This window comes from Thalassophryne amazonica, chromosome 8, assembly GCF_902500255.1.
Source record: "Thalassophryne amazonica chromosome 8, fThaAma1.1, whole genome shotgun sequence".
Classification (NCBI taxonomy): Eukaryota; Metazoa; Chordata; class Actinopteri; order Batrachoidiformes; family Batrachoididae; genus Thalassophryne; species Thalassophryne amazonica.
In genome coordinates, this window is record NC_047110.1 from 38,978,448 (window position 1) to 38,995,135 (window position 16,688).

Below are 16,688 nucleotides of genomic sequence, written 5' to 3' on the forward strand. Positions count from 1 at the left end.
GAAGAACACTCACTCTTGGACACCAGGATCGGAAGTCGATGGCATAGTCGGCGACTCGTCTGCTGCCTTGCTCAGGAAATGGGCGGCCTCGCGCTCTGGTGATGTATGCTGGTACACTTGCAGGAGAGCAGTCTTTAAAGCATCGTCAGTACAAACTGACAGGTGGTCAGAAACACAACGTGAAAGCAGGACTAGAAAACACAGAAAACACAGCTGGAAATGAAGGCACAAGGCACAACAATCTGGCAGGGACCTAGTGCAACCAGTGGAGCTCAAATACACCCAGGTGATGAGCTACAGATTAGAAACAGGTGTGTGGAAAGTTCCAGAACTGGATGCGGCCCAGACAGAGTGTAACGCCCACCACCAAGCACCAAAAGAGACGGACAAGAGAGATGAGGACAGACAAAGCCCAAGCAGGAAAAACCCAGCAAGAGAAATCATACACTGAAAAAACAAATCTAAACTAAGCAGAACTAAATAGAACAAAATATGATACAAAAGTCCAGATCATGACAATGAGCTTTTGACAAGAGCGGAAGTTAGCTTTGAGTTAGCGGAATTTAGTGTGCACGCTAATGTCTGCAAGATGTCTTAAATCACTACAGAGGTGTTATCAGGTTACAAAAACAGTGTTCTCAGTTTTAGAAGTGTTTATTTGTCAGTAGCTTTTACATAATATATGAGAAAGATGTTATATTTGCACACAAATGAAGTGAAGTTAGCAGTTAGCTAAACCAGCCAATGACGTCACCACTCTAATGTCCATAAAAATGTCTTGTAAATCACTCCAGAGGTGTTATCAGGTTACAAAGACAGCATTTTCAGTTTTAGAAGTGTTTATTTCTCGCTAGCTTTTAAAATATATGAGAAACATGTTATTTTTACACATAAACAAAACAGTTTTGGAGCACCAGAGAGAGACCAGCAACTGATGTCACAATGCCGCTCTACTGTGACTGGCTGACACCCTGCATCTCAAAAACAAACAAACAAAGAAACAAACAAACAAAAAAGCCAAACAAATGGATTTGCATGATTCATAGCATAAAAATATGAAACAGAATGTCACTTTTTAAAATAGGCCTGAGCACAGACAGATGGACAGACGGACAGAGGTATGCAAAACATTCCCTATACCCGATGGCCATATTTGATGGCCTCAAGGAATGACACAGTTGTGGTCGGATGTTTATATGCCATAAGGACATCTTACTACTCATCACTAATTGAAGAAAATAAGAACAACCCCAGGTTTCTTTTCAGCACTGTAGCCAGGCTGACAAAGAGTCGGAGCTCTATTGAGCCGAGTATTCCTTTAACTTTAACTAGTAATGACTTCATGACTTTCTTTGCTAATAACATTTTAACTATTAGAGAAAAAATTACTCATAACCATCCCAAAGACATATCGTTGTCTTTGGCTGCTTTCAGTGATGCCGGTATTTGGTTAGACTCTTTCTCTCCGATTGTTCTGTCTGAGTTATTTTCATTAGTTACTTCATCCAAACCATCAACATGTTTATTAGACCCCATTCCTACCAGGCTGCTCAAGGAAGCCCTACCATTAATTAATGCTTCGATCTTAAATATGATCAATCTGTCTTTATTAGTTGGCTATGTACCACAGGCTTTTAAGGTGGCAGTAATTAAACCATTACTTAAAAAGCCATCACTTGACCCAGCTATCTTAGCTAATTATAGGCCAATCTCCAACCTTCCTTTTCTCTCAAAAATTCTTGAAAGGGTAGTTGTAAAACAGCTAACTGATCATCTGCAGAGGAATGGTCTATTTGAAGAGTTTCAGTCAGGTTTTAGAATTCATCATAGTACAGAAACAGCATTAGTGAAGGTTACAAATGATCTTCTTATGGCCTCAGACAGTGGACTCATCTCTGTGCTTGTTCTGTTAGACCTCAGTGCTGCTTTTGATACTGTTGACCATAAAATTTTATTACAGAGATTAGAGCATGCCATAGGTATTAAAGGCACTGCGCTGCGGTGGTTTGAATCATATTTATCTAATAGATTACAATTTTTGTTCATGTAAATGGGGAATCTTCTTCACAGAATAAGGTTAATTATGGAGTTCCACAAGGTTCTGTGCTAGGACCAATTTTATTCACTTTATACATGCTTCCCTTAGGCAGTATTATTAGACAGCATTGCTTAAATTTTCATTGTTACGCAGATGATACCCAGCTTTATCTATCCATGAAGCCAGAGGACACACACCAATTAGCTAAACTGTAGGATTGTCTTACAGACATAAAGACATGGATGACCTCTAATTTCCTGCTTTTAAACTCAGATAAAACTGAAATTATTGTACTTGGCCCCACAAATCTTAGAAACATGGTGTCTAACCAGATCCTTACTCTGGATGGCATTACCCTGACCTCTAGTAATACAGTGAGAAATCTTGGAGTCATTTTTGATCAGGATATGTCATTCAATGTGCATATTAAACAAATATGTAGGACTGCTTTTTTGCATTTGCGCAATATCTCTAAAATTAGAAAGGTCTTGTCTCAGAGTGATGCTGAAAAACTAATTCATGCATTTATTTCCTCTAGGCTGGACTATTGTTATTCATTATTATCAGGTTGTCCTAAAAGTTCCCTGAAAAGCCTTCAGTTAATTTAAAATGCTGCAGCTCATCAGCCGTTAAACTTTTCACAGAAAACCAGCTTAATTTCTCGAATAGTGTCCACTCGGATATTCCTCACAGGTCCAGAAAAAATTTTGATAAAGCAACGCGCGCCGTCTCGAGCAGCGTGTGAAACAAAGGAATTCAGCCGAGAGGGCGGGACCACATCTCACTCAAGGCGTGCCCACAGGGAAATGATGTCACCGACACGCGTGAAAAAACTCACGCATGCGCACGAGGGTTCAAGCATGATTGGTGTAATCGCATGTCATTCAAATCCATATAGTTAAAAAAATAAATAAAAGGGTCGGTTTATTATCTAAGAGACCTCGTATGTCAGATTTTCGATCTGAACATGTGCTGGTTCTGCTGTCTGTGTTGCACGATGCTATTTTACTGCTGCCGTGAACACGTACATGGAATGTCTCCACAACATTGTTTTTACAGGCTGAATGAACATGCAGATGTATTTCTTACATTGGAAAAAGTCTGAACATACAATAGTGTTCAGAATAATAGTAGTGCTACGTGACTAAAAAGATTAATCCAGGTTTTGAGTATATTTCTTATTGTTACATGGGAAACAAGGTAGCAGTAGATTCAGTAGATTTTCACAAATCCAACAAGACCAAGCATGATATGCACACTCTTAAGGCTATGAAATTGGGCTATTAGTAAAAAAAGTAGAAAAGGGGGTGTTCACAATAATAGTAGCATCTGCTGTTGACGCTACAAACTCAAAACTATTATGTTCAAACTGCTTTTTTAGCAATCCTGTGAATCACTAAACTCGTATTTAGTTGTATAACCACAGTTTTTCATGATTTCTTCACATCTGCGAGGCATTCATTTTATTGGTTTGGAACCAAGATTTTGCTCATTTACTAGTGTGCTTGGGGTCATTGTCTTGTTGAAACACCCATTTCAAGGGCATGTCCTCTTCAGCATAAGGCAACATGACCTCTTCAAGTATTTTGACATATCCAAACTGATCCATGATACCTGGTATGCGATATGTAGGCCCAAAACCATAGGAGGAGAAACATGCCATATCATGATGCTTGCACCACTATGCTTCACTGTCTTCACTGTGAACTGTGGCTTGAATTCAGAGTTTGGGGGTCATCTCACAAACTGTCTGTGGCCCTTGGACCCAAACAGAACAATTTTAATTTCATCAGTCCACAAAATATTCCTCCATTTCTCTTTAGGCCAGTTGATGTGTTCTTTGGCAAATTGTAACCTCTTCTGCACATGTCTTTTATTTAACAGAGGGACTTTGTGGGGGATTCTTGCAAATAAATTAGCTTCACACAGGCATCTTCTAACTGTCACAGCACTTACAGGTAACTCCAGACTGTCTTTGATCATCCTGGAGCTGATCAATGGGTGAGCCTTTGCCATTCTGGTTATTCTTCTATCCATTTTGATGATTGTTTTCCGTTTTCTTCCACGCGTCTCTTGTTTTTTTGTCCATTTTAAAGCATTGGAGATCATTGTAGATGAACAGCCTATAATTTTTTGCACCTGCGTATAAGTTTTCCCCTCTCCAATCAACTTTTTAATCAAACTACGCTGTTCTTCTGAACAAGGTCTTGAACGTCCCATTTTCCCCAGGCTTTAGAAAAGCATGTTCAACAGGTGCTGGCTTCATCCTTAAATAGGGGACACCTGATTCACACCTGTTTGTTCCACAAAATTGAGGAACTCACTGACTGAATACCACACTACTATTATTGTGAACACCCCCTTTTCTACAACCCCTGGCAATAATTCTGGAATCACTGGCGTTGGAGGATGTTCATTCAGTTGTTTAATTTTGTAGAAAAAAAGCAGATCACAGACATGACACAAAACTAAAGTCATTTCAAATGGCAACTTTCTGGCTTTAAGAAACACTATAAGAAATCAGGAAAAAAAAAATTGTGGCAGTCAGTAACGGTTACTTTTTTAGACCAAGCAGAGGGAAAAAAAATATGGAATCACTTAAATCTGAGGAATAAATTATGGAATCACCCTGTTAAATTTTCATCCCCAAAACTAACACCTGCATCAAATCAGATCTGCTCATTAGTCTGCATCTAAAAAGGAGTGATCACACCTTGGAGAGCTGTTGCACCAAGTGGACTGACATGAATCATGGCTCCAACACAAGAGATGTCAATTGAAACAAAGCAGAGGATTATCAAACTCTTAAAAGAGGGTAAATCATCATCACGCAATGTTGCAAAAGGTGTTGGTTGTTCACAGTCAGCTGTGTCTAAACTCTGTACCAAATACAAACAACATGGGAAGGTTGTTAAAGGCAAACATACTGGTAGACCAAGGAAGACATCAAAGCGTCAAGACAGAAAACTTAAAGCAATATGTCTCAAAAATCAAAAATGCACAACAAAACAAATGATGAACGAATAGGAGGAAACTGGAGTCAACGTCTGTGACCGAACTGTAAGAAACCGCCTAAAGGAAATGGGATTTACATACAGAAAAGTAAAACGAAAGCTATCATTAACACCTAAACAGAAAAAAAACAAGGTTACAATGGGCTAAGGAAAAGCAGTCGTGGACTGTGGATGACTGGATGAAAGTCATATTCAGTGATGAATCTCGAATCTGCATTGGGCAAGGTGATGATGCTGGAACTTTTGTTTGGTGCCGTTCCAATGAGATTTATAAAGAAGACTGCCTGAAGAGAACATGTAAATTTCCACAGTCATTGATGATATGGGGATGCATGTCAAGTAAAGGCACTGGGGAGATGGCTGTCATTACATCATCAATAAATGCACAAGTTTACGTTGATATTTTGGACACTTTTCTTATCCCATCAACTGAAAGGATGTTTGGGGATGATGACATTATTTTTCAAGATGATAATGCATCTTGCCATAGAGCAAAAACTGTGAAAACATTCCTTGCAAAAAGACACATAGGGTCAATGTCATGGCCTGCAAATAGTCCAGATCTTAATCCAATTGAAAATCTTTGGTGGAAGTTGAAGAAAATGGTCCATGACAAGGCTCCAACCTGCAAAGCTGATCTGGCAACAGCAATCAGAGAAAGTAGGAGCCAGATTGATGAAGAGTACTGTTTGTCACTCATTAAGTCCAAGCCTCAGAGACTGCAAGCTGTTATAAAAGCCAGAGGTGGTGCAACAAAATACTAGTGATGTGTTGGAGCGTTCTTTTGTTTTTCATGATTCCATAATTTATTCCTCAGAATTGAGTGATTCCATATTTTTTTCCCTCTGCTTGGTCTAAAAAAGTAACCGTTATTGACTGCCACAATTTTTTTTTCCTGATTTCTTATAGTGTTTCTTAAAGCCAGAAAGTTGCCATTTGAAATGATTATAGTTTTTTGTCATGTCTGTGATCTGCTTTTTTTCTACAAAATTAAACAACTGAATGAACATCCTCCGAGGCCGGTGATTCCATAATTATTGCCAGGGGTTGTACTTTTTTTTACTAATAGCCCAATTTCATAGCCTTAAGAGTGTGCATATCATGAATGCTTGGTCTTGTTGGATTTGTGAGAATCTACTGAATCTACTTGTACCTTGTTTCCCATGTAACAATAAGAAATATACTCAAAACCTGGATTAATCTTTTTGTCACATAGCACTACTATTATTCTTTGTGAGGAGCTGATGGCAGAGCTGCCATGGGAACACAGCGAAATAGTGGGGATGATCTGAGAGCCACTTTTGGAAGTGACCAAGAGAGTCCAGCAGCTGTGGGGAGTGGGCTGGACACACCTGTCCACATCAACTGGGATTAACCTTTTTATTCTTATTCTTCTTCTTCTTCTTCTTCTTCTTCTTCCAAATCAGGACCACAATGGGAAAATATCTCATGCTAGTGGCCATGGTCAGCCCCGTGACCTGACCTTGGATGAAGCGGAAGAAAATGGATGGATGAACAGGGGTTCATCTTAGTCCCCCTGCTTTTCTCCCTTTATATAGCACCCCTTGGGCACATATTGCGGCACTTTGGGATTATCTTTCTTTGCTATGCTGATGATACTCACTTATGCACGCTGATAACTGCTGGTTATCTCATCCACATAAAATCCTTAGAAGACTGCCTTGTATCAGTGAGAAGCTGGATGTCTAGAAACTTCCTACTTTTAAACTCTGATAAGACTGAAATGATGGTTCTTGGTCCAGTGAGACATCGGCATCAATTTGACCAGTTAACGCTTAGCCTAGGCTCGTGTGTCATACATCACACGGACAAAGTAAGGAACCTTTGAGTAATTTTTGATCCTAAGTTGTCCTTTGGCCTCCACATTAGAAATATTATGAGGACTGCTTTCTTCCACTTGCGAAATACAGCGAAGATTCATCCCATCCTGTCTATGGCTGATGCTGAGACCCTGATCCGTGCATTTATCTCTTCTAGATTGGACTACTGCAGTGTTTTATTTTCTGGTTTACCACAGTCCAGCATTTGGGGTCTCCAATTGGTTCAAAATGTCAGACTTTTGACACGAAGCAGAAAGTTCAACCACATTACACCCATTTTGGCATCCCTTCACTGGCTTTCTGTCCCAGTGAGATCAGATTTTAAGGTTCTGCTGCTAGTCTATAAAACTGTTCATGGACTGGCACCTCCCTATCTAGCTGACCTAATTAAACCTTACGTACTGGCTTTGCGTTCTCAGGGTGCAGGACTACTTTGTGTCCCTAGGGTGAATAAAACGTCTGCGGGTCACAGAGCTTTCTCTTATTTTGCCCCTGTTCTGTGGAATGATCTCCCTGCGTCAATAAAATAGTCAGATTCTGTGGAGACTTTCAAGTCCAGACTTAAGGCGCACTTATTTTCCCTTTTGTATGGCTAGCATACTGGCATAGTATAGTTCTACGCTTTTCACTCTTTTAATTCATTTTATGTGGCCTCAACTTTACCTAAATTCTGGGTCTTTTAGTGAAGCTCGGGGCTAGCGGCTGGCGATCACCTTAGTAGCTCCTGTTTTTCTTGTTGTTTAATGCTGACAATTATACTGTATTTCTTGTGTTTCTGATGCTTGTTTCTGTTTTTTCCTCTCTGTTTAAGGTGCAGCTCCATCCAGAGATGAGTGTGGTATTTGTGCTGGAGACCCTCCTGTCCTGTGCCCAACAGCTTTTCTTTTATATTCGTTTTGTGAATTGTTTTGTAATTTATGTTTGTAGCATGGCCCAAGCAGAGGGTCACCCCTTTGAGTCTGGTCTGCTTGAGGTTTCTTCCTCAGAGGGAGCTTTTCCTTACCACTGTTGCTCTGGGGGTTAGTAAGGTTAGACCTTACTTATGTGAAGCGCCTTGAGGCAACTCTGTTGTGATTTGGTGCTATATAAATGAAAATAAATTGAAAAAAATTGAAATGGAAAAACCTGTGCAAAACCATTTAAAGCACTTCAAGCTGCATTTCCACGATGAAAGGTGCTATAAAATAAAGCTTATATATTATTTATATGATCTATTATCATTAAATGAAATAACTAATTATTATGAATAACATCAAGTGATTCAAGTATTACTTATTTGGTGTTTGTAATTCATAGACAAAGGTTTTACTTTGCCAGTGGACTTGACTCCTTTCCAGATGCAGAAGTAAGAGATGATCCAGGCAATCATCAGACACACCACTAGGTCCCAGTTTTGTGATCCAATGTGATCAATACCTGAAGAAAGTCTGACACCCTGCACCTATTACACACACAACACAACCAAACAATGTGTACAGCAACAAAAGCAAACATGGCAACTGTTATTTACCTTTGAAAACAACACTGTTCCATTTTTTTCAACCGGGTGTCCAGTGTTCATTATTCTGGTTGTAGATTAATTAAAAGAGTGGATTAACCTTTCACAAAAGAAAATTACCACAAAATGATGGACTATGACCTCCCTTTCAATTACATTCTAATTTAAGATATAACAAAAGTATAAATAATTTGTTAACTTAAAATCTGCCTGCTTGACAACTTAAAAAAAATGTCTTTTAGGACAGACAGTAGTCAGATAATAAGACACTTACTCCCAGAATTCAATGACAGGAGAGGTGGCATTGTGACTGATGGAACTATTTCTCGTCTGAAACACCATACAGGAATCTTTAAGGACAAAACAACAACAACAACAAAAACATTCATTCAACTGACAAATCAAAGCTTTCCCAGAGGATTTGAAGTTATCCAAATAGTTGTACCAGTAAAAGAATGATACCACTGAGACAGAGGTGGGACATCATAACAATCGGAACTACATCTAAATATGGGGACCTATTTGACGATCAATGGTGCTCGGTCTATAATGCGTGGCGCAAATGCATTTGGGGGTGCCCAATTAAACAGCGGACAGAAAATAGATGAATTTGGTCATCTAATTAGTTTTTTTTTCATCTAATTAGTCAGTAATTGGAGTGTAAATGTAACTGCCCTTTCAGGGATCAGTAAAGTTGGCTGAAATCTGAAAAAAATTATAATTTTGAAAAAGTGTGAAAATATGCCAATTTTCATCACCCCAGATGCTCATGTGGACAGTTGACTATCATATTATATTTTTACCATATATTTTTACATATCTCAAGATGATTTGTTGCAAATATGATGTTATTGAGCTTCCTTCTTGTGATTATAAATAGACACATTAGCATGACCCATTGGCTATTTTGGGTGGCTCTAGACATTTTGGGATTGGACTTCATGAATATTGAGCAACTCCTTGGTTGCGTCACTAGAAATTGGGAAAACCATAATAACCATATTCCCATTATGTTTAAAAATAGACAAAAATGGCAAAATATCTATTCTAAAAGAATTAGTTCATGCTGGGATTAGGTCACTGAGCATTGGGCAATATTTAATACTTTTTGTAACCACACATTTCCCCACCTGATGTCATTTGCTGTGATGAAACAAGCACAGACACGTACTGCTGTCAGCAAGCAGCAATGCAAGGAATACCAAACTCACCTTTACTTCTGTAAACCAGTGTAAAACAATAAACAGATCACTCAAAATCAATTTACAAGGTAAATGAGAGATGTTTGTCAGTTCTTTTTCAAACTGCATATTTGTTATCATGATTCTACCAAAAAAAAAAAAAAAAGTAAGAATATGGTAAAAAATATGACTATGATAGTCAATTGTCCACATTGGCATCTGGGGTGACGGAAATCTGTATATGTTGACACTTTTTAAAAATGAGCATTTTTACAACAACTATAAATTTTGTTAAAACAACCTGGTATATCATTTAAATGTGTAGATATATTCCATTATATCACAAACCATCATACAAAAAGTTCTATAGCCATAGCTGGTATATTTCTTTGATTTTGAACTAATCAAAGATTGGCATCTGGGGTGACGGAAATCTGTATATGTTGACACTTTTTAAAAATGAGCATTTTTACAACTATAAATTTTGTTAAAACAACCTGGTATATCATTTAAATGTGTAGATATATTCCATTATATCACAAACCATCATACAAAAAGTTCTATAGCCATAGCTGGTATATTTCTTTGATTTTGAACTAATCAAAGATAGGAACGACATGTACAATTTCGGGTTTTCTACCATTTTGGGGCTTTTTGGCCGATCACACTAGATAACACCAAAACTGCCATAATTTCCCAACTCTACACCAAACGTTAGCCTGGTATGAGCAGTTTCAAAGCTGTGAGGCATAAATTTCCAAAGGCTGTAACTTCACAAGTTTTCAAGATACAGACCTAATATTTGGCATTTCATCATACCTTTGGAATGTGATTAACATATAAAATTGTCAGAATAAAGATGAGGGGTGACCTGGAGATTTCTTTTAAAACTGGATGATTTCAGATGGAATGACCCCCCTGTCTGTCTATTTTTGGGTATAATATAATAATAGTAAATATAACGCAATGCTAAAATACCCTCGGACGTATGAGCACGTAATCAGTGAAAGTGTGTGTAGAAAGACTGTGACCTTTTGACCTCTTAGAATAGATCAACGTTAGCCATCTTTGAACTTGTCCAAGGTCTATGTCGCAAGAATGTTCCCTAGGAATTTGAAGACCCTGGCAGTAATAGTACTGGACTTATGCTGAGCACAGACAGACAGACAGATGGACGGATGAGCAGATGCAAAGTCTTCACAATACCCGATGGCCATATTTTGGCCTTGGAAAAAAATACATTTTATTTATATAGCATTTTTTAAACCCAGAGATACTTTACAATACATAATAAAACATATTTAGAAAATCAGTGGAGATTGAAGGCAGATCTCACATGCATTTAACCACCATGCTCATGTTTGTTCATAAACATTTGCATTCAGAAATGATCTCAGTTACCATAGATGGTACCAAGGCATCAGTTTAAAAACAACATAGATATTGCTTGTGTTCCCCACTGAAGTCAATGTCTTGCCACAGTCTGGGAAGGTGGTCGCAAAGTCTTACTGCCTTGTTGGTGAGGAAGTACGACTCCAACATCCATATTGATGGTAACATAAACAAACTACTGTTTGTGAACCTTTAATATAGACGTGTTGCAGAAAATAATTTGGAATGACAGAACTTTTATCTCAATATGTGACAGAATTAATTTGAAACAACAGACTAACCATGATCTGATATTTAGATAAAACTAAATGCAACCTTAATGGCAAAATATATTTTCTTCAATTCAGAAACTGTGCCATGTCCAGTGGTCACCCAGGAGGAAGAGGGGCTGCCGTGAATTAAGGAGCAGGTGCTGGACTGTTGCACATTGAGCAGCAGGTGCTGGGCAGTTGTGCACTGAGGAGCAGGTGTTGGGTCATCATGCCTCAATGAGCAGGTGCCAGGGCCATCATGCATGGGCTGTTGTACCACAAGGAGCAAGTGCATCAAGGAGCCGGTGCCAGGGCCGCTGTGCATCAAGGACCACGTGCCAGGGATGTTGTGCATCAAGGACCACGTGCCAGGGATGTTGTGCATTGAGGAGTAGGTGCTGGGGCTGTCATACATTGAGGAGATGGTGCCAGGGCCATTGTACATTGAGATGCATGTTGCCAGGGCCGTCGTACATGGGGGAACAGGAGCAAGGGCAAGCATCCATTGAAAGCAGGTGCCAGGGCCGTTGTGTCTCAGGGAACAGGTGCCGGGACAGTAAAGAACATACAACCCCAATTCCAATGAAGTTGGGACATTGTGTGAAATGTAAATAAAAACAGAATTAAATGATTTGAAAATCATTATTATTATTGCATTACTGACCTCCGACCTTTGAACATTCCTGAACTGTGAACATTCCTGAAATGTGAACATTCCTGAACTAAGCAACAGTGCTGAACTCAGTATTTTCTGCTATTGAGACTCTTGTGTTACGAGTGCATTCATTCACTCACACTTGTCTCCTCATCTTCTCAGAACATACCTCTGTCCTTGGCTCTGTTTGTGCTCACCTGGCTCCGGTCCCTGTCCTGGATTCCAATCAGTTCCTACTCCACGAATTCCAACCAGTTCCTACTCCACAAGCCTGGTTCCATTTGCACTGCAGCTCCCGGCCTCCACCGCCCAGAGTAGGCCCTGTCTTCACTCTCCAGGCTCCCTCAACCAGTTATTTACTTCTGTTGCAAATTTATTGTAAATAAATCTCCTTTTGTTCATTCTGTTCTCGTCATTGCTCCCAGCCATTTGGTCCATTTCCTGTTTGGTTTGGCTCCGCCCGAACCCCTAACCATAACATTGTTGGGTTGGGCTTCAAAAGACCGAGCTTTGTGCTTTTAGAGTGTAGTGATGTTGGAATAATCCCAGAAATTTCTCCTGCTTGCTCATAAAAAGCAGACAAAGTGTAGGTGACACCAAAAAATGTGCACAAATAACTCCTAAAATTGATGAAATGTTGATATTTTAAAAAATCCTGAACAATAAAAGTCAATGATAAGGGCATGGGTGAAGGGTAAATCTTAATATCAACAGCTGGATGAAGCCTGTACTCTATTTCAGCTGATTCAAACCCAAATCAATTGTAAACATGTTGTTGGGAAAGTGTAAGTACACGGACCCACAACAGGGGGCGCAAATGAACGGACAATGGAATAGGTCAAATAACACACTTTACTGTTGTGAATATGCACAACAAGTACAACAGATTACAATAATGGACAAAGTCAAATTCACACAGGTGTCGTGTGGGCAGGCTCGAAGATAGGAGACGCCTCTCCAAAGTAGAACCAGAACCACACGGTTTCCTCCGCCACCAGACCCCGGGAATACTGGAGCCGCCAAGTCCCGAATTCCCAGGTGGCCACTGCCTCCGCGTGTCGGACCTGGTACTGCTGGCGAGGAATAAAGAACAATTAAAGGAGGGCGCGTTCGCACCCAGGAATCCGAACGGCAGGTAAGCTACCTCCACCTCTCGTTGGAACCAGGAGGTCCGCTGTCTCCTGGGCCGTCGGGAGCTTCGGGAGGGCCACGAAGTGGGCCGCCTTGGAGAATCGGTCCACTATCGTGAGGATGGTGGTGTTGCCCTGGGACGGCGGGAGGCCCGTGACAAAATCCAGGCCGATGTAGGACCAGGGGCGATGGGGCACGGGCAGCGGCTGGAGCAGTCCCGAAGCCCTGCGATGGTCAGCCTTGCCCCTGGCGCAGGTGGTGCAGGCCTGGATATAATCCTGGACGTCGGCCTCTAGGGACGCCCACCAGAAGTGCTGCCGGACAACTGCCACGGTTCTTCGCACCCCTGGATGACAAGAGAGCTTAGAGCCGTGACAGAAGTCCAGGACTGCAGCCCTAGCTTCTGGTGGGACGTAGAGTTTATTCTTCGGCCCAGTCCCGGAGTCCGGGCTTCGTGCCAGGGCCTCCCGGACGGTTCTCTCTACGTCCCAGGTGAGGGTGGCCACGATAGTGGACTCCGGGATGATGGGTTCCGGTGGATCCGACAACTCCGTTTTGACTTCATCTTCATGTACCCGGGACAAGGCATCCGATTTCTGGTTCTTGGTCCCGGGACGGTAGGTGATCCGGAAGTCAAAACGGCCGAAGAACAGTGACCAGCGGGCTTGCCTGGGGTTCAGCCGCTTGGCGGTCCTGATATACTCCAGGTTCCAGTGGTCAGTGAAAACCATGAATGGCACGGACGTTCCCTCCAACAGATGTCTCCACTCTTCAAGAGCCTCTTTCACCGCAAGGAGTTCTCGATTGCCGACGTCATAGTTCCGTTCGGCCGGGGTCAACCTGCGGGAAAAATAGGCACACGGGTGAAGGACCTTATCGGTCCTCCCACTCTGGGAAAGCACAGCTCCTATCCCTGAGTCCGAGGCGTCCACTTCAACCACTAACTGGCGACTAGGATCGGGCTGCACCAGAACGGGTGCAGACGAGAAGCGCCGTTTCAACTCCTTGAACGCGGCATCGCAACGATCCGACCAGGTGAAGGGACTTTTGGTGAGGTCAGGGCTGTCAGGGGGCTAACTACCTGACTGTAGCCCTTAATGAACCTCCTGTAAAAATTTGCAAAGCCGAGGAACTGTTGCAGCTTCCTACGGCTAGTGGGTTGGGGCCAGTCTCTCACCGCTGCAACCTTGGCCGGATCAGGAGCGACGGAGTTGGGGGAGATGATGAACCCCAGGAACGACAAAGAAGTGCGGTGAAACTCGCACTTCTCGCCCTTCACAAACAGCCGGTTCTCCAACAACCGCTGCAGGACCTGACGTACATGCCGGACATGAGTCTCAGGATCCGGAGAAAAGATGAGGATATCGTCTAGATATACGAAGACGAATCGGTGCAGGAAATCCCGCAAGACATCATTAACCAATGCTTGGAACGTCGCGGGGGCGTTTGTGAGGCCGAACGGCATGACCAGGTACTCAAAGTGACCTAACGGGGTGTTAAATGCCGTCTTCCATTCGTCTCCCTTCCGGATCCGAACCAGGTGATACGCATTTCTAAGATCCAGCTTAGTAAAGATTTTGGCTCCATGCAGGGGGGTGAACACGGAATCTAATAATGGCAACGGGTATCGGTTGCGAACCGCAATCTCATTCAGCCCCCTGTAATCAATACATGGACGAAGTCCGCCATCTTTCTTGCCCACAAAAAAGAAACCTGCCCCCATCGGGGAGGTGGAGTTCCGGATCAGCCCGGCAGCTAATGAGTCCCGGATGTAGGTCTCCATTGATTCGCGCTCAGGTCGTGAGAGGTTGTACAGCCTGCTGGACGGGAACTCAGTGCCTGGAACCAAATCAATGGCACAATCGTACGGACGGTGCGGGGGAAGGGTGAGTGCCAGATCCTTGCTGAAGACGTCAGCAAGATCATGGTACTCAACCGGCACTGCCGTCAAATTGGGAGGGACTTTGACCTCCTCCTTAGTCTGGGAACCGGGAGGAACCGAGGATCCTAAACACACCCGATGGCAGGTTTCGCTCCACTGAACCCCCACCCCAGACGGCAAATCGATCCGGGGATTGTGCTTTAACATCCATGGGATGCCCAAAATCACGCGGGAGGTAGAAGGAGTTACAAAAAACTCAATCTCCTACCGGTGGTTTCCAGACACCACCAGAGTTACTGGTGGTGTCTTGTGTGTGAGTAAAGGGAGGAGGGTGCCATCTAGTGCCCGCACCTGCAATGGCGTAGGAAGCGCCACCAGAGGGAGCCCTACCTCCTTTGCCCATCTGCTGTCTAGCAGATTCCCTTCTGACCCCGTGTCCACCAGTGCTCGGGCTTGAAGGGTTAAATCCCCGCTCAGGATTGTGACTGGGAGTCGTGTGGCAATTTGTGTGTGTCTCACTTGAATGTCTTGACCCCCCCTTAGCCCAGTCTCTAAGGGCGAGTGTTGACGTTTTGGCCGTTTGGGGCAGTCTCTCTGTGTGTGCTCTGTTGAGCTGCAGAGAAAACACTCTCCACGGATCAGCCTCCCCATTTTGGCCCTGTGCGTTTCCCTAACAACGTCAACAGGGGGAGCTGTTGCCCCTCAAAGCGCTGCGGCTGTGGAGCGTGGGGAGGGCGGCCCCTTTTCGAACCCGGAAGGGAGAGGGGCGGCGCGTATCCTCGCAGCCGCGATGCGGAAGTCGACTGCATAAACAGCTGCGCTCCGGCGCCCCTGTCTCATTGACAGCAGCACGGCTGAAGCGGTCTCTCCTCTATTTGGATGATCGAACACTGTTCTGAACTCCCTCACAAACCCATCATATGTCAGAAGGAGCCGTGAATTTTGCTCCCAAAGCGCTGTAGCCCAAGCGCGTGCCTTGCCGCGAAGCAGATTAATTACATAAGCTATCTTACTAGCATCAGTCGCGTACATGACGGGACGTTGTGCGAAGACGAGCGAACACTGCATAAGAAAGTCCGCGCATGTCTCCACACAACCCCCGTACGGCTCTGGAGGGCTTATGTATGCTTCAGGGGAAGGTGGGAGGGGTCGTTGAACGACCTGTGGAACGTCACTGTTACGCACAGGGTCGACAGGAGGGAGAGCCGCAGCAGCGCCCTGAGGGCGCGCTTCCACCTGCGCGGCAAGAGCCTCCACCCTGCGGTTAAGGAGGACGTTCTGCTCGGTCATTAAATCCAACCGAGCCGTGAAAGCGGTGAGGATCCGCTGCAACTCACCGATCATTCCTCCTGTGGACGCCAGTGCGCCCTGTTCTTCCATTGGCCGTTCAACAGCCGGTTGATGCCCCACGGGGTCCATGACGTTGGCCGAGATATCCTGTTGGGAAAGTGTAAGTACACGGACCCACAACAGGGGGCGCAAATGAACGGACAATGGAATAGGTCAAATAACACACTTTACTGTTGTGAATATGCACAACAAGTACAACAGATTACAATAATGGACAAAGTCAAATTCACACAGGTGTCGTGTGGGCAGGCTCGAAGATAGGAGACGCCTCTCCAAAGTAGAACCGGAACCACACGGTTTCCTCCGCCACCAGACCCCGGGAATACTGGAGCTGCCAAGTCCCGAATTCCCAGGTGGCCACTGCCTCCGCGTGTTGGACCTGGTACTGCTGGCGAGGAATAAAGAACAATTAAAGGAGGGCGCGTTCGCACCCAGGAATCCGAACGGCAGGTAAG

The 16,688-nt window shown here is 43.3% G+C and overlaps 1 long non-coding RNA gene across 1 annotated transcript; it reads right to left on the minus strand.

The window, feature by feature from the left end:
* Window positions 1-947: 947 nt before the first annotated feature.
* Window positions 948-8,743, minus strand: LOC117515067. Its single transcript, XR_004562027.1, has 4 exons — window positions 8,666-8,743; window positions 8,203-8,334; window positions 2,681-2,690; window positions 948-959 (listed from the first exon to the last, which is right to left on the minus strand). It is a non-coding gene; the product is annotated as an uncharacterized LOC117515067 (long non-coding RNA).
* Window positions 8,744-16,688: the final 7,945 nt, after the last annotated feature.